Here is a 19,290-nt window from a genome sequence, read left to right on the forward strand (position 1 = left end):
TGAGTCGGATGCAGCTCACAGTGGCTGGCTGCTAAATCCCCCAGCACCACATGCCAGCCAGCCCCGCCCCCTGGTGGGCTGAGCTGGCCACCTCTCTCTCTCTCTCTCTCTCTCTCTCTCTCTCTCTCTCTCTCTCTCTCTGCCCTCCTCAGGATCTCCCCTCCTGAGTTCACCTTCACTGTCCTCCTTCACACACACCCACACACGCACCCGTGGGCGCACACACACATGCACACACACATGCACGCACACACACACACACACACACACACACACACAGGCACGCACCACCAGGCAAGCTGAGCAGTGAGGGAAAGTTTCAGGCAGAACTCACAGGAGGCTCTCCTTTCACTCTGAGCATCTAGTTTCCACGCGCTGTGACAGTCTCCAGACAAGGGGAAACGTCAACCCTGAGAGGTGTCCAGAGTGATCAAAGTCACTGGACTAGAAAGCAATCGTGTTGAAGACAGTCCTCAATTAAAAACAAAAGAGAAACAACAAAGAGTCCTCCTGTGGCATGGTACTAGAAAAAGAATAGAATTGTACATGTTCAAATTCTTTCATGAAACTAATTGTGAGGGAGGAATTAGAGTGTCACTACAGCGCTCATCTGTTATCTGTGCATATTTGAATAACAGGGTCTGCCTCAAAGACTAATATGAAGAACAAAATCTGAAATTCTTTTGAACTCCTGCATTTAGTTACAGTAGTGACCACGGCATGCAGTGGGGCAGAGACTTTCTGGGTTTGGATCACAGGTTCTGTACCCTTTAGTGCTGGGTAGGTGCTGGGCCAGGCTCTGGCTCTCTCGAGGAGCATACTGACCCGGAAGACAGCTGTGATGGCCGGCACAGAGCTCCCAGAAGGTCTGGGTGGCCCTATGTCCTTTCTAAATGGTGGCCGTTGCGTGACCATGGTATTTATCATTTGACCAGCAGAGGGAAAAACACACGTGTAAATAATATTTCTATGGAAAACATTTTAAATCAGATTATATAATTTTTACTTTGGAACTCAGTAATGTATTTCTATAATAAATTGGTAGTGTGTTGGCATATCTGTGTGGTTTAAGTGCCCTCCTTGTGGATTTTACTGGGATAATCTATTTAAGTTATATTTCCTTATATCTCTGACTTCAATTCACTTTTAATGTATTATTATTATTATTATCATTATTATTTTAATATATTTGGTACAGGGTCTCACTATACAGCTTGGACTCATAGTGATCCTCCTGTCTCAGCTTCCCCAGGGCTGGGATTATAGGTATACACCACCATGCTGGGTCTCAGTGCCCAGCTCAGCCTGCCCCGGGTGGAGTCGGTGTGGCATGTGGAGCTGGGGACGAACCCTCACCCCTGTGCTTCCCTAAGCTAGCGCTTAGTCCACTGAGCTATCTCGCTGGCCTGCAATTTACTTTTAAATAAATTGAATAAACCTATTTCCAAGTAGTAACTGGAAGGTTCTATTAGATATAATATCTAGATGTGCAGAGTAAAAGAAGAGCCTGTGAGTGCTGTCTGAAACTTTCCCTTGCTGCTCAGCTTTGCCTGGTTGGTGTGTGTGTGCATGCACGCATATGTGTGTGTGCCCACCTGCACATGTGCACGTGTGTGTGTGTGTGTCCACATGTGCCTGTGTGTGCTTTCCTTTCATAGATACAATTAATTCTCTGTAAAGAGAAATTTGGTACTGGAACCATCACAAATTCTAACTCATTTAATAATAGATGCATTTAATAAATCATTTGGGACATCATCTTTTGGGCCAGAGAAATAGCTCAGCAGTGTAAGTGCTTGCCTGGCAAGCTCAAGGACAGGGTTCGATCCCCGGTACTGCACGCTGTGCACACTGAAACTGGGTGTGGTGTTATATGCCTGTAATCCCAGTGCTGGGGAGGCTGAGACAGGAGGAGCACTATGAGAGTGAGCTGCACAGTGAGAATCTGTACCAAACCAATAAATTAAAAAAAAAAAAAACAACAAAAAACTTTTCAGTAGAGATGCTTGCAATTAACTGAATTTAAAAGCCAAATAAATATTCAGCATTTTTAATACTAGAAATGTTCTAAGATTATTGTGTAATCAGATTATTGTGTAGTCAGGTGATTGTCAGATTTTTTAATCCATCAGAAATACTGTTTAGAAATATTAATGGACATTGTGGGGCACATGGGCACTACCTAAATGGTGACACATAAGAAACCTCTCAATAACAAAGGTGAGAACTTACTTTAGGAATTACCCTGCAGAAGGCAACTTGTCTGTGCACCTTTTCTAAGCAGTTCTGACATCGCTGTGTTAGCTTGTAGACTGTGCCTGAGCGTCCACCACAAGTGTGTGCATAAGGAGGAAGCAGCCAGAGAACTAAAAAACAATAAAATGATACAGAATTTGAAGACAAGATGATGGGAAATTGACAATGATAGTTTACATTGAATACTGTTATCTTCAGCATAGTTGTTCAGATTACGACATACAGGCATGAAAGATTGATCAGAAATACAAGCACTAACTGTTCCTTCAAATGACCTAAGAGAAATTAGGAGGACCACTAGCTGAGCTGTCAAAAACATTTCTTCCTTCTTTCCTCCTTTGCCGCATTCTAGTTGTTCTTGACTCTTGAGCAGTTTCTTTCACAATGTCTATTGTACCTTTTGGATCTTATTCCTCTTTCAGTTTCTTATTCTAGGGAGACAATGCAATATTTACACAGTAAGTCTGATTTATTTCACTTATGAGTATGGTCTCTAGTTGCATTCATTTGCCTATAAAAGCGTCAATTTTATCCTTCTTTATAGCTGAGTAATACTCCACTGTAGAAAAATATCACATATTTTTTATTTATTCCTCCATTGGCGGGCATTGGGCTTGTTTCCAAGATTTAGCTCTGACAAATTTTGCTGCTATAGACATGGGTGCACATATATTGCTGTGGTATGAGGTTTTAAATGCATTAACTTGTTCATACTACTGCAAAATCCCAAAATTAGTGCTCATTTTATTAATACAGTAGACTCCACTAAAACCAATACTTACTGGAAGGAATAATTTTTATGCTAGTTTTCTCAAGATGTCACTAGTTTCTTGTATTTGCCAAAGGCATGGGGCATGGAATTTGGTTTTACATAAGTACATGTGCTGGGGGAAGAAGACCTACAAATGTGTTCGAGTTCCCTTCCCATCTGGGGCAGGAAGCCTGGGTCCTGGGGCTGGGGGGAGACTGTGCTGTGCCTATACCGCACTCAGAAGAATCCTTTCCTCCACCCTTGGAGACTGGCAGCCCATAGCAGTTGTGGCCACGGAAGGTGTCCTCAGACATTTGAAGATGCTCCCTCTCCATCACTCCCGGTTAAGAACCACTGCACTGTGCACAAACACTGTCTCCAGTGTTTCTTGAGGTATTGATTTTTAAGGACCAGATTACTGAAGTAGAATTCTTTTTGCCCAAATTTGAATTGAAATTTTCTCTCTCTCTTAGTTTTGCAGTTTGAAGATAGGCATTAAACCAAACAGATGGTATGTGTTCCTAGCCTTCACTCCCTGCCCACATTGTTCAATTATACACTTGCACCGAAGGGTTGCCAGAATCTGGGATGCCAGTGTTTCTCCCAGGCTAAGAATTGGCCAAGTTTTCTACCTTAGATTGGATGCCAATGTTTGTTAATGGAGACAGTATCCTTTGTTATCTTTGAATTTGTTCTTAGAGGCTTCTTGAAGCTCTCTGAATAATAATGAAGTCTCCTGTTTGAAAATTGCTTCTCATAACAATCTTGTGAGTCAATTCCGACAAGTCTTATTAACCTGCTTCACTGTGCATCTCTAAAGGAACCTGTAGATCTGTCTGTTTCCATTAAGGGCTTTGAATGGGAACAAACAACACAATGCAGGACCCATATTTGTAAGACTATTTATAGTAGTCACCCAAAGAATCACACACAAAAAGTGAGTGCAGGAAATCTGTCCACACACTAAAGACCAAAGACTCCATCTAAGGGCCTGGACCCCATAGTAGTGTCCTGCATGTGTCCAGCTGCAGACCTGGAGCTCATGACAGTACCTCCCATGAGTCCAGCTGGAGGTCCAGAGCCCAGGACAGTGTTTCATGCAGGCCTGTTTTTACAGATCTGCACTGGGAAGGCCCAAAGGTCAGTGGTGGAAGCTAGAAATCTATGCCAGTAGGATGAAGGATCTGTGTGAGCAGGCTGAGGAATTTAAACTGGAGCCAGGAAACAATGCTCAAGATAAGAACCAGAGCTCCCTAGAAAAGTACCATAGTGATCCTCAGTGACAGTGAGGTCCAGAGCTGTGAGGATGAACACAGTTAGCTCCTATTAGGAAAGCCAGGGCAATGAGCTTCTCCACGAGACTGAGCTGTGTACCACCTCCTCCTCCGAAGCCAGGAAGTGATGCTCAAATTGAGGCACAGAGCTCCCCAAAATGAACCACAGCTGTCCTCAGCAACAGCAAGGACCAGAACTCTGCTTCATCTGATGGGAACAGCTAAGTTCATCAGGAAAGCCAGCATGACAAGGTCCTCCAGCAGAATAGCCCAGTTTCAACAGCTCCAACAGCTTCTCCAAACAGCATTCCTAACAGCCTCCTTACAGCCCTCTCCAGTTCTGTCTCTTGTGCTTCTGGAAACAACCTGCAGGTGGGCATCTCCCACACAGGAACATGCTTGTTCAGTTCACCTGGCTGTAACAAGCTCACCACCAGCCAGCACCCACCACAGCATCCCATCGCTGCCCCTTGTGCCCATGCCTCTGAAGACGAGCCCCCAATACATGGAAACAGCCACTTCATAATTATTTTTTGGTTGCAGACCTAGGATTTGATAGTGTAAGAATCTATGAAATCTCAGCCAGAGCCTCAGAATGTAGAGATATTGGCATCACAGATCACCAACCATAATCTAAGACAATCAAGTGCAATCCACAGGCAAAGGCTGGGCTGTCAATTTGTTCTTCCTGGGGATCAATTCCTACTTGACAGCTGTCAGTCAGGAAAGACTCTTGGCGTTCTCCTTTCTACCTTACATTAGAGACAATAGTAACTGTCTTGATTGCACTAATTTAGAAATTCTGACATGAAATGACTTTTGCCCAATGATGTTCAACAGAACTTCAATTGAAGCAGAGCAATTGATAGTTATAGCTATTTTAAAAGATTGTTATAACCTGGCTAAAGATTTTCATCCCAGATGAAAAGTGACCAGAAAAAAAATCTATAGTATTTCAGTAGAAAAATAATCATTAAATAGTAAGTACCTCCCTATCCATGTGTCGTCATATGTCCTCATGAGGGATATAAGGGGCATATACAAAATTTAAGGTCCACCTATTGTCTATCTATGTGTCTTTGTGTCTATCTATTAATCATCCTATCTATCTATGTATCTATCTATGTATCTATCTATGTATCTATCTATCTATGTATCTATGTATCTATCTATGTATCTATGTATCTATGTATCTATCTATCTGTCTGTCTGTCTGTCTGTCTGTCTGTCTGTCTGTCTGTCTGTCTGTCCTACCATCTCTATATGCCAGTCATCTATCTACTCATCATCTTAAGCAATAAAAACAAGTTGACAGAATTTTTCAGGTTCAAACTTTGTGCAAAACTCAGTATTATTAACCTTATCTTGCTTAGTTCCTTTTAACTATTGTGACAGAAAACATTCGAGTCTTAGACTCAGTCTCACTAGATCATCCCTGCCTGGTTCAAGACTGACAGTCCAAAGACACAGTATGGTCCACTGATTAGGCTGGTAGGGAGGCTCTGGAAAGGAACCATGCAATTCAGGCCTGGTTCTCTGAGTGGCATCTTTCTCCCTCTTTCCCCACAACCTCGTGGTGGTCCTCAGCCATTATAGTTCGGCTTCAGCCGCTACAGATTTCCTGACTGCACTGCAGCTCAACTGCTATCGCAGGAGGTTTGTCCCTGAAATCCATGCTCATGGGCCTGATTGTGCCTGGTCTTTGCCCCATGGGACATGCCCTATAGGTGCCAAGCCTAGAATCCCAGGGTCCTCCCTTGAGGCACTCTTTGTCTCCTGCCACCACCTCTGCTGAGACTCTCTGATTTCTGCAAGGCATCACTCCTGCATTTCACAAGGCTGAGTAAATTAGAAAAGCAAAAAGAAATTGTTCCGGAAGTGCCAGGAATTTATTGTGAGTTATATATAGTCCCAGATAAGTCACTTCAAAGCTCTGTCTTAAGATACCTCACTTGTAAACAAATAGCTGATCATTTAGATGCATTAGCATAATGTCATCAGATAATGAAGAAGGATTCTGTGTGACAAAGACATTTATAAACTAGAGATAGAGACAAAATGCAATACAGTACATGAATTGCCTAACACATATTTTAACCAAGTATTTCAATGATATAAATTAATGCTAAGAATATAAGGTATTAGAGGACATGTGAAAGGATACCTGGGAGACCTCAAAGTATAGACGACAGAAAAGGATGCCACTGAGGGACAGTGATGGGAGCAACTACAGGTGAGTTATGTGCCAGGAATAAGCATGTGCAGGGCAGGTGGACTGGGGCTGTGGCCAGGAAGCGGCATCAGTGGCACTGGGAAACCGTGGAGAAGTTATTGCGGCTGATTGTCAGATCAATTTAGTGGTTGATTGATTTATATAACAAAATAAGTTATGAAATTTAATGACAAGTCCTGGGCAATTTTGTGATACAGGCAAAAGGGGCTTATTAAGAAGATTATCCTTCTAATCCAAAAATGGGCATGTGAAATGAATATAAACTTCTCAGATGAAAAAATACACATGGCAAATAAATATATTAAAAAATATTCAAAATTATTGGTCATTCAAGAATAGCAAATTCAAACAACACTGAGATTCCTTCGCAACCCAGAAATTAACCAATACTGAATCTTACAGGGTCTGTGGGAAAAAAGGAACACTACAGTTGTGGAAGTGCAAAATGGTAAAAGCGCTGTGGAAATCAGCACAGAGATTCCTCAATAAGCGAGTAGTAGAGGTTCCACTTGATCCAGCTATTTCTGCTCCGAGTATCTTTTCAGATGAATTTAAAACATCATACCACAGTGAAATATGTGCGCCTATTTTTTTTTCTTTTCAAAGTTTTATTGATAAACATATAGCAATGAGACAGTTTCAAATCAAATCGAAAGTACAGTTTCAACAAATAATACACTGCATATATTCTTCTGAGTGGTGCCTATGTTTATAGCAATACAGTTTATGGTAGCTAAATCTTGGAAAGAACCCAAATGTGCGTCAACACCAACTGAGGAATGGATAAAAAGCTGTGGTATTTTTATTCATTAGAGCACTGCCGAGTGATAAACAAGGAGAAGCTTGAGGATGCAACTTAAGACCGTCCTCACAAGCGAAGTAAATCTGACTCACAGGTGTAAACATCATATTGTCTCTCTGATGTGATAAGCTGAAAGAGTAAATATGGTCTAAAATGTAAAACAAATATGGGAAGAGATTGTTCAAAAGAAAAAGAAACTAGGATCTGTGAAAGGAGAAAGGATGAAAGGGAGAAGGGAAAAAATGAAAACTAGTTATACTCCTAGTGTCTCTTGGTTCTCTGGAAAAAGCTTTCTACTAACATCAGTTGGTTAATTTTTACTATTCCTATCTTCTACTTCCAGTATCTCCTGTAAAGATAACAATATGCAACGTATTGACTAATGTTATTTTGTGAAGAAATTTTGTTTTACCTTATTTTCCATAAAATAATAAAGTTATTATGGATGCCAGGCAAAAAAAAAAGAAGAAGATTTGTCTTCTGACTATATGACATAAAATGTGAGAAAGCAGAGACTTCGCCAGGAGGGTGGCCGCTGGGCACCACCCATGAAAGCTGGCAGTCCTGCTTGGCTGTGACTTGAAGGCATGCAAACACAAGACACCCACGGGAAGAATCCAGTCAGTGTGCACAGTGCTCCAGCTCGGCCACACGTGGACTTTGCATTGTGTTCCAACAGATGCCCAGTGGAAGCTACACTTTAAGGGTTACAATAAATAGGTGAAGTAAATTTTAGGGATAGAGTTTATCAACCAAGTATAAGCCAAACGTTACCATCTAAACCTATAATCACTATAAAAATCACAGAAACGTTTTGTTCCTTTGTTTAAAAAGTGAATTTAGATCTTCATGTGTATTTGGTAAGTGCAGCACAAGTCACCCAGCTGGCTGCCTGTGTGACTCCAGGCTCCTGTAATGGATGGAGTAGCTCTACTTGCTAGTGCAAAATGTCTCAAGACCCCACCAGGTCTTAGTTTCTCCTGCTAAGATAAATAGGGTACGCTGCATGCCTGCAGAGTTGCACTCTTTCTGTGGTCTTCAGACTGAATGAACAAATAAAACAATAATTTCTGTAATCAAGTCAAATTTTATTACAAGACAGTGAGAAGAGTATAAGATTGTCTAGCTAATTTTGTTAAGTAAAAGCATTACTACTAATGACAACAGCCTCCCATTTAACTTATACTACTACAAAAGTAGGAAGGATGATGTTCCAACACATATTGTCCTCTAGATTGAATACATTTGGTTTCATTAGAAATGATTGTACTATGTTTATTTTTCTCATTTTACTATAGAAGAGTAAAACCTTCTCTAGATCTTAATTATGGACCATGATGTGGAAACTGCTGATCTAGCCCAGGCTTTATTTCTAAGTGTTAATGTGTCACCTCTTCCTTTTGTCTTCCCTTCCTTTGTTCCACTGTCTTTCCATTTCCTGCTTCACTCTGCTTAATTTAGGCAAAGCTTCTCTATGTGGCTGGTAACCCCGGTTCTCTTCAGTCCAGCCCATGATCTCCAAAGCAAAGAAATCTCTCCTCCTCTAATTCAAAACCAGTGGTGCTGAGCTCTGATTTTGGTTTCATTTTCAGTACTGAGTTAAGCATTGTGTCCAGAGTGCTGGGCTCTTAGGTGGGCTTGGATGACACATTTATGTTGGTGACCACAGAGTAGTACAGCCACATCAAAAGACAGCTGGCAGGTGGAACTGAGCTGTCCCAAAATAGAATCCCAGAAGGAAGCACACCAAGGCTGCAAATGTCCCAGGGCTTGTTAGGAACTAATGGGTGTAACCAAGAGAGGAGAGGGCAGGAGAGGGCAGTGAGGACTGAGGACAGGAACGATTAGCAAGGGGAGACGGATGACCAGCCAGTGGACCATCAATCCATGCAAGTTGAATGAGAACACTGTCATGCTTTTTGAGCTGATGTATGTGGATCTTACGTGGAACAGAAAACAACTGCAGTATCACTAGTCACATATGCAAATATTGAGAGCAATTTATAATTACACAGCTAGATTTATGAGTTTGCTATATGAAGAACTGACTTTCATCTTATTGCCTTCCTCCTGCTGAGATAACAGTCTGGGCTGTACTACTGAAACGAGAGTGTGTTGGAATGAGAAATGCTAGCTTGAAAGCAAGAATGTGTCTTCTATTTCTCATTTAATCTCATTGAGAATGACTAACTCAAACTGGACCTCCTGAGATTTCTAGTTCTGTCCCTGATAACTGGCTGCTGTTTGGGTCAGTGTGTCGGGCCTGAGCTACAGGGAACTTCTTCTCAGTGACGGGACCTCCAGACACCAAGCAAATGCAGCCCAGCTTTCAGTGTGATGACAGTTAAAACCCAAGGAAGACAGAACTTTCAGCCCCTCCTGCCTGCTGTGCTCATAGGCTGCTGCTCCCTTTCTGTAAGTGAAGGTTAAGCTTTCTCTGCAGCTAGTCCGTCTGCAGTTACCCATTTGTCACATCTCCGTAAGGGGCTTCATCTCACCCAGTCTGCTGAGGGGTGTAATGAACTTTCTGGGCAGAGTATTGCAAAGTGTGTGAGAGCCTTGCACCTAGGAGGAGGTGGAGAAGAGGAACCGAACACATGTGACCCCTCAGTTGGCTGAGTCAGGGAATAATGCTGCATGGTGTACAATTAGAAACACGAGACCTGGGCAGAAGGCCTGAGTAGATGATCAACAAAGTGAAAAGGATAGGCGGGAGACAGAAGGCTGTCTAGCCAGGCATGCTGGCACAGCCTGTAATCCCAGGAGGCTGAGGTTAGAGGATCTCTGAGCTCCAGGCTAACCTGGGAGTCTACACAGTGAGTTCATTGTTAGTGTGAAGCACATGGAGAAATCCCATCCTCAATGGAAAAGAGGAGGTGAAGGAGGAAAAAGAGGAGGAGGAGGAGGAGGAGGAGGAAGAGGAGGAGGAAGAGAAGGAGGGGGAGGAGGAGGAGAAGGAGGAAAAAGAGGAGGAGGAGGAGAAGGAGGAGAAGCAGGAGGAGAAAGAGAAGGAGAAGAAGGAGAAGAAGGAGAAGCAGGAGACAGATAAAGAAGAAGAGGGAAGAGAAGGAGGAGAAGGAGTTGAAGGAGGAGGAGGATAAAAAGAAGGAAAAGAATAAGAGCATGTTGGTAAGAGAGTGATACTTAAAAGATTAGGAAGAGCTGATCTGGACAGAGGATGGAGATGGAGTCTAGGTACTTTATGATACTTAATTGACAGCACACTGTTCTTTCTTGCACACTCATGATAGTGACCATTTAATCAGTAACTATTCTTTCACTCCAACTTTTTATCATTTTTGTTAACTGTAACCAAATGCTTTCCAAATTTTTCATCACTTTTGAAAGGCAGGGGCTGAGATTGGTAATTCCAGCATCATTAAAATTAGTTTCTAGGTACAGTTGTTTGTAAGATCATACATGATTATTAAGTGAGCTGAAAGAGGAGTCTAGCTCCTGAAAAGAGACCTTATTTGAAAAAGTTTTGTCACAATAACAATTTTTTTTTGCACCAGCTGGTGTGCTGATTCTTGAGAGATGAACAGGGAGTAGTAGTAAACAAACACATTGCTGCCTTTGAAAACTGCTTTAGTAAATATAAAGAGGTCTAAAATCAATTAAAGTTAAATTCTTGCATTCACATTTATTAACTTGCAGTTTCAAATCCTTAACTACTGAGTGAGAAATATTTCCTTTGGATCTTAATTCATTTCATAATATTTAGGAAACGTATATACGGCCCTATTTGAGGACAGGATTTCACTGCAATAATCATAATATTTTCTGATCTAGTTCACATATAATATTGTAAGACAAATTGATTTTTGATAATATACTATTTTTAATTACCATATTAAGGGTAATGTGAGAAAAATTGCAAGTTTAAATTTTAAAATGGGGTTTTGTTTTAATAAGAGGGCCTCATAACAGGTAGCAACACTAGTTTAAAAATAAACTTTAAGAAAATTAAGTAGGTGTGTAATTACAGTTTGTTTTAGAAATTCTTGGAAAATCTATAAATGTATGTCAAGATACTTTTTAATTTTGTTGTTTTTAAAAGACAAAATGGTATCTTTAATTTTATGTTATACTATATGTAAGATACATTTTTTTTTTGCAAATTTTTAAAGCTAAAGCAAAATGAAGCAAAAAATAAGCTGTAGCTAGACTTCTAAATGTAAGGACTGGACCAGGGAAATAGCTTAGTAGAATAAGTGCCTGCCTAGCTAGCGCAAGGTCCTGAGTTCAATCCCTGGTACTTCAATAAACAAACAAACAAACAAACAAACAAATGTAAGGACAAAGACACAATCAACAAAATGATTAGGCATTTTCCCCTTCATTTTTGTGGTGCTGGGATTGAAGCTGGGTCTTATACATACTAAGGCTCTACAACCAAACCCTACTCCTGGGTTCCAACATTTTAAGAAATGGAAATTTAAACTGGGCCTGACAGTGCGCGGCCGCCAATCCTGGTACTCAAGACGATGAGGCAGGAGGATTGAAATGTGAAGCAAGCCTGGACTACAGAGAGATTTCAAATCCAGCCTGGATTTGAGTAGCACGAGGATAGCAAGAGCCTGTCACAAACAAACAAACCAAAACCCAAACCCAACTCAAACAAATGAAGTATATTTATATTATTACTTACACAATTTCCTCAAGAAAACTTGTGAGTCTGTAGAAAGATGAATTTTAGAGTTAAAAGAGTGTATGGTCTTTCTTACCACAGTGATTTAAAAGTATTTTGGTCATGATTCTGTTTTTTTAATGAGATCTTTCAGACATTTAGTACAGTGGTTCACAAAATGTGGTACCAGATTCTGATCTGAAGTGATATTACTGAGGCTCAGCCCTGCAAGTGAAGCAGAATTCCTGGAAGTGAGCGTCTAGATGACTCTGGTACACAGCCGAGTCGCAGAGCTGTGGGTCCAGCACGACTTGAGATCATTCTGGTCTCATTTGTGAAGCTGCGAAGTAACAAAATCCTTTTTCGAAACATTCAATGCAAGCCACATGTAATAGTCCCACGTGCCCGTTTTTGTTTGGGCTTATGGTGTCACCGAAAAAGGAAGCACTGCCAAGAGCAATGTGCAAGCACGTTCTTCTACGAGCTCTAGCTTCTGAGGCCTCAGGTTCCCGTCCTTAATCCGTCTTGTGCTTGTTGGAGCACACGGGTCCAGTTTCATTCTTTTGCCTGTGGAGATTCAGTTTCTAGGTATCCCTTGATGTTTCACTGAAAAAGATTATTACAGGAAGGGCTGCGTTGCTGTCAGTCTGCATGAGATGCGCCGCTTCACACGGAGCTCGCTTGTCCCACAGCTCTTGCCGCCTTTGGAAGCAGTTCTGGAGGTCTACTTCAGGAGGGTCTTCATGAGATGTGACTAAAACTCCAGTGAATCCCACCGGCCAGCCCCATATGGTAGAAAATTAGACAGATAAAAACATTATGGTGTGACCTAATCCACCTTCTTCACAGAATCTGGCATTAGGTGACTGCTGTCTCTTCTCCAAAGTCAGAGTGTCGATAAAAGATAAAGCTTTGGAAACAATTCAAGACCACAAGGCAGTGACTGCAGTCTACATGCAGAAGAGTTGGAAAATTCCTTCAGAAAGTGGCAAGGATGACATGACAAGTGCATTTGAAGAGGAGGGGTGTATGTTGCAGAGGCTTTATACAACGTATATTTCACTGCAATAGATCTTCAAAAATTTAAACCTTTATCCTGTTTTTCAATCACATCTTGTGTATCAGCTCATGTCACCTGAAAGCAGAGACAGCTACACTCCTTATCCTTCAACTTGGATGCTTTAATTCTTTTTCTTGCCCAATTATTCTGGCCAGGTTATATTGCACTACACTGAGTAGAAGTAACTGGTTCACTGTCGAGTGTGATGTCAGCTCTGCATTTGCCACACATGGCTTTCATTAGGTGGGAGAACCTTCTTTCTACACCTAATTTGTTGAGAGTTTGTTGAAGTGGGTTTCATTTTGTTGAGAATTTTGCTTTTATGTTCTTCAAGAATATTGCAAACTTGGGAATGCTTCAAAAGCCAATGTGAGGGCTGGCAAGATAGCTTAGCTGACTAAGTACCTGCTTAAGCAAGCACAGGAGCTGGGGTTCGATCCTGGGTACCGCCTGATGCACTGGCCCCACACCTCAGGTGCACTGAGCCAGCGACCCATTCCAGGTGTGGTGGTGCATGCCTGTAATTCCATCACTGGAGAGGCTGAAAACCAGAGGATCACTATGAGTTTGAGCTGCATAGTGAGACTCTGCACAAAAATCCCCCCCTCAGAAAAAAAAAGAAAGAAAAGAGCCAATGTGAAGGATTGGTTCTTAATTTGGTGCTTCTAGGAGCTGGTGGAAACTTTGAGAGGTGGGGCTTAGCAGGAACCCTTTTGGTTACTGGGGGTGTGGCGTTGAATGGATGTAGGACCTATGTCTCCCCCTCTTGTTCTCTTGTGTTCCTGGCTCTAAGGTGAATTGTTTTGCTCTGTTCTAGCTTCCTGCTAGGGTGCGTTATCTTATGACAGAGTCAAAAACAGTGAAACCAAATAGTTATGGATAGAAACTCTTAAAAAGCTGATTCCCTAAGGTGTTTGTCATGCCAGTGAAAAGCTTACTAACATAGTCTGTATTTTTTTAAATGTGTTTAGTACAGTGTCTACAAGGTCTCACTACACAGATTGGACTCATAGTGATCCTCATGTTTTCAGCCTCCTAAGTTCTGGGATTACAGGCTCAAGCTACCATGACCAGTGTCAATTGCCATCCCAGAGCACCCCGGGGATGGGGCCCTGCCTTGGATAGAACTTCAGGCCCTGCGTCTGTCTAAGCAGATGCTTTTATCCACTGAGCTATCGGGCTTGTCCTGTAAATTTCTTGAAGTGTCCTAGTATGGCTTTGGCATCAGGGTTGATGCTGATGTCATAATGAAATGGGAAATGATTTCTTCTCTTTGATTTTTTGGAAGAGTTTGAGGATTGGTGTTAATTCAAAAAAAAATATTTGTCATAGTTCATCAGTGAAGGCATTAAGTACTGGGCTTTTTTCTCCTAGGATGTATTTACTCACTGATTCAGTCATCTTACTTGATATGGTTTGTTGGTTGTTTTTTTTTCTTCATGAGTTGGTCCTCGCAGACTGTATGTTTCTAGTAATTTCTGTTTTTAGGCAGTTCAGGTTGTTGAGGCATAGTTATTCATAGGAGTCTACTACGATCATTTGTGTTTCTGTGATATATATGGCAATATCCCTGTTTCATTTATGATTTTACTTACTTAACTCCTTTTTCTTCATTTAGGTAAGAGCTTGCAAATTCTATCTTTAAAAAAGTCTGGGGCTGGAAGAGAGATACCTTGTAGTTTAAGCACCTACCTGGCAAGAGTGAGGACCCAGGGTTTGATCTCTGGTCCTGCATGCCATGTTGCTGTGCGGCTGTGCTGGCCAGGCATCGTGGCATATGCCTGTAATCCCAGTGCTAGAGAGGCTGAAACAGGAGGATCACTGTGAGTCCGAGCTGGGGAGTGAGAGCCGGTATCAAATAAATAAATAAATAAATAAATAATCTCTTAGTTTCATTGATGTTTTAAACTGTTTTTCTAGTCTCAGTTGCATTTAATTTTGCTCTGATTTTTGTTATTGTCATTCTCACTTTGGGAAGAAAAAGAATAGAATGACCTTGCTTAGGTTGTTTGAGTGCCTCCCCCCAGTTGTAGACGTGCTTGTTGCAAAAAGCTTGCCACTCCTGTCGCTGCCTCCTATCAGTTTGGGAATCTGTGTGTCTGTTGTTGTTTTCTCAAGTTTTTGTTTTCAGTTTCCCTTTTGACTTCTCCTTTGACTCAATGGTCAGAATATCTGCACATTCACGATTTTCACATGTTTTTCCCATTACTGATTTCTAGTTTTCTAGCGTCATGGTCAGCAGAGGTGCTTTGTTACATCAGTCCGATTAAATTTGTCAAGCTTGTTTGCGACCACACGCATTATCTATCTTTAGCATGCTCTGTGTGTGCTTGAGAGGAATGTGCGTCCTGCGACTATTGAATGGAATGTTCTCTATGTGTCTGTCGGGCCCATTCGGTCAGGAGTGTTGCTCAAGCCTGCTGTGTCCTCACCGAGATTTACGGCCAGATGAGCTCTCCGTTGTGTAAAGGGAGGACGGAGGTTCTTTCCCGCGACTGCATGGTTGTCTGCTTCTCTCTGCAGTTCTATTGTTACTTGCCTTATGTGTTTAAGTGTTCTGATACTGAGTGTGCACAGAATCACAGTTGTTAAGCCTTCTTACCGAACTGATGCCTTTATCATTACAGAGACTTAGTCTTGTGTGACAGTTTTTGACTTAAAGCATTTCTGATGTCAATATAGTTGCCCCTGCTCACTTTTGATGACCACGTGCACAGAACAACGTTCACCCAGTCCTTCAGTTTCTGCCTATGTGTGTCCATAAATCTTCGTGGATCTCTCATAGGCAGCACAGAGATGGATCTGAAATCAAATATGTTAGTCTCTTCTGGCCCTCAAAAGATCCTGTCTTTTCAAATTTGAATACTCTCTCTCTCTCCTTGTCTCTCTCTGTCTCTGTCTCTCTCTGTCTCTCTCTGTCTCTCTCTCTCTCTCTCACAAACACACACACACTGCAAATAAACCCATGTATTTTAATATAGCATTAATAGCTAGATGTTGAAACACTGTAGTGAGTGAGATTGACACTCGATGGGAATGTGTGGCCAGAGCACAGGGAGATGAGCCTACTTTTATTCCTTTATTTTTTATTGGGGTGGAGGTATAGGGAATCAAACTTAGAACCGTATGCTTGCCAGGCAGGCTCTGAGCCATTGGGCTAAATCCACAGCCCCATATTCCTTTTAAAAAAAAATAAGCAAATACAAATAGGATAAAGGGTGGGTAAGCAAAGATCTGCTCCTTTATCATATAACCCAACCTCAATTTTCCAGACTCTGGCAATTCTGGAAAGTTTAAGTTTGTTCTGCTTAAAAGTTTATTCATTCATTCATTCATTCATTCATTCATTCATCCACTCATTCATTTATTCACTGACTCCTTTTTTCAGCACTAAGGTTAAACATTTAGCATTCTTACCATACTTTTCTTGTTGCTAAAAATCTGAGACAAACACATATTTCTCTGATGAAGAAACACAGATGATAAATAAATATATGACGAAATTTTCACCAGACAGAGGAAAGACAGGAGAGCCACATCACATCCATAGAGAAGAGAGGTGCTGCTTTCCCTTACAGCAAAATTACTTTGAAAATGGGCAGAGACACCATCAACAGAAAAAAATGGATAGAATAATCACACTAAGAAGAAAACACAATGGAGAACTACTCAGTCATGAAGAGGGAATTGATCATTTGAAAAATGCAAATTAAAACACACTGAGATTGTGTCTCACCCCAGAAAGAATGGCTGTCATCAAGAAGTCAACCAATAACAAATGCTGGAGGGGCTGTGGGGAAAAAGGAACAACTTTTCTCTGTTGGTTGGAGTATGGATTGGTACAATCACTATGGGAATCAGTGTGGAGATACCTCAGGAAGCTAGGATTAGCAGTTCCATACTCAGCTATTACCTTTCTGAGTATCTTACTGGAAGAATTAGAAACATACCACAGTGATATATGTGTACCCATGTTTATAGCAGCCCAATTTATAATAACTTAATCTTGGAAGGAACTCACATGTCAATCAATCAAGGAATAGGTAAAAAAAGAAAAAAAGCCATCTTTTTATACAATGGAGTACTACTTGACCATGAAGAAGGATAAAGATGGCATTTTTATAAGTAAATGGATGCAACTAGAGGTCATATTCATAAGTAAAGTAAGTGGGACTCGCATGTGTAAACATTGCATCTGGCTCTCGTTGCCTCGACTCACATGTTCGCTGGTGTGAGGAACTGAAGGAGTCAATAAAGCTCAAGATGCACAATATCGATAGTGTGAAATGGGAAGATATTGTCCAAACAGCAAAAGGAACTAGCATGAGGGAAGGCAGAAAGGAATGGAGGGAAAATAGGAACACCAAAGCACACGATATTTACAATACTACTTTCTCCTAATTCATCGAAAAGTTTGCGCTAATATTGTTTGGAGAAGTTTTTATGCCCATATCTCGTACTTTGATTAACTACTTTAAAAACAACCATATTCAAAGCATTGACCATTGTTTTCTCCTGTTATTTTGCTAAGAAAGAAAGGCCAAGGGCCTCGCCTTCCAGGAGATCGTGGCTCAAGGGTGGAGAAGGAGCACAGATCAGTCCAGCTCGGCACCATGAACGCGGCACAAAGCAGGAGCGCAGCAGAGGCGCTGTGCTGCGGACAGGACTCAGGAGGGTGCCTCCGCTGGCCTAGCCAAGGCCAGATCGTATGCTTGTCGAGGCCTGCATCACCGTGAAGGTCACCGACTAGGCTCACTGCTCTGCAGTCACGAGTGTGAAATCCTCACATTTTAACCATTCTTTGTGCATCCTACGGGAAAACGGAATGTGTATGCGTAAGCCAGATCGTATACGAAGGAAGCGTGTCTTCCTTTCCCAGCCACGGCATTTGCACTGAGCCCTTGGAAGACTCCAGGGCCACAGAATTCCCAGCAGAGCCCTCACTTCCCATGAGCTCAGTGAGACCCCATGGGAGGACAGAAGAGCCACATCACATCCATGGAGAAGAGAGCTGCTGCTCTCCATTACAGCACAACTACTTTGAAAATGGGCAGAGACACCATCAACAGAAAAATTGGATAAAGCAATCACGCTAGGAAGAAAACGCAACGGAGAACTGCTCAGTCATGAAGAGGGAAGCATTGAGTCATTTGGAAAATGGGTGCCCCTTGAGACCCCAGTGTGAAATGAAATAGACTCAGAGATTAAATCTGGTTTCTCTTCTGTGAGAAGCCCAAAGTGTACATAATTTAAAAAGTGAGATAGACCATAAGGATATGCAAAGGGGGTCATGGAGAGGTGATGAGCAGGAGGGAAGCAGAAGCAGAAGATGGGGGTCCAACATGTGGACCCCCAGATTCTCCACGATGGATTTGTTTAGTATTGCAAACTCAGAGCAACCAGTAGGGGAGGAAATGGACAGAGGCAGGGCTAGAAGCGCCAAAGGCCTCAGAGCCCTGGGAGGGGCTTGCTGTCTCATCAGGTTTGGCTACGGTGAAGCTCACAGCAGCAGTGGAAGTGAGAAGGGGTCTCCACAGTACATGTCCCCACCCCCCCCGAGCATGGACAGATGTCAGAAGTGGGAAAGAAAAAGGTGGAGCTGGTTTTGTGCAAAGTTTCCTCTGCTTTGCTAAGAACAAAATGTGTATTGGTGGGTGAAATACAAATTCTGTAATTTTGGTGACATTTACATACAAGGTAAATGTTCCCATATTTGCATTTGAAACTGACATTGTTCAATACAAAGATGAATGGCAAAATCCACGTTAATAATTTAAAATTTTAATTGAGAGAAAACAGTGTGAAAGGGAGAGAATGCAAGCAAGCATGTGGAAGAATAAAGCTTTGTTTAATTTATTAATTTATTGTATTTTAGTGCAGGATCTTCAGGGTCTCACTACTAGATCGGACTCACAGTGATCCACCTGTGTTCAGCCTCCTAAGAGCTGGGATTACAGGCATGTGCTAGCACGTCCAGTCTCAATCACCACTTCACCCCGTGGGCGGGGCCAGCGTGGCATGCTGGGGATCGAAACCTGGCCATTGCGCTCTGCCTAAGCAGGTGCTTTAGTCCACTGAGCTCTCAGGCCAGCCCTAAGAATAAAGCTTTGTATTTCTATATCTTTAATGGCAACTTGCTTCTTAAAAAATGAGTTCCAAGATTTTGCTTTGCACCTGGCCTGCAGATTCCGTAGCTGGCCCTGCTCCTGCACCAACACTAGGCACACACAGATGCCAGCCTTCCTTTCTCCTTCCTTGGATTTTCTGAGGCTGAGGGGACTGGG

General features: G+C 42.0%; 1 protein-coding gene across 1 annotated transcript in view; it reads right to left on the reverse strand.

The window, feature by feature from the left end:
• The window catches only part of Rxfp1 (relaxin/insulin like family peptide receptor 1), a 119,549-nt gene extending 113,841 nt beyond the window's left edge, over window positions 1–5,708 (reverse strand). The window contains exons 1-2 of the mRNA XM_023723671.1: window positions 5,697–5,708; window positions 92–183 (exon numbers count right to left, since the gene is read on the reverse strand). The gene's annotated coding sequence lies outside the window, so the exon portion shown is untranslated. The remainder of the gene's footprint in view (window positions 1–91; window positions 184–5,696) is intronic.
• Between the last annotated feature and the right edge of the window lie 13,582 nt (window positions 5,709–19,290).

This window comes from Octodon degus, unplaced genomic scaffold, assembly GCF_000260255.1.
Source record: "Octodon degus isolate 3935 unplaced genomic scaffold, OctDeg1.0 scaffold00101, whole genome shotgun sequence".
Lineage (NCBI taxonomy): Eukaryota > Metazoa > Chordata > Mammalia > Rodentia > Octodontidae > Octodon > Octodon degus.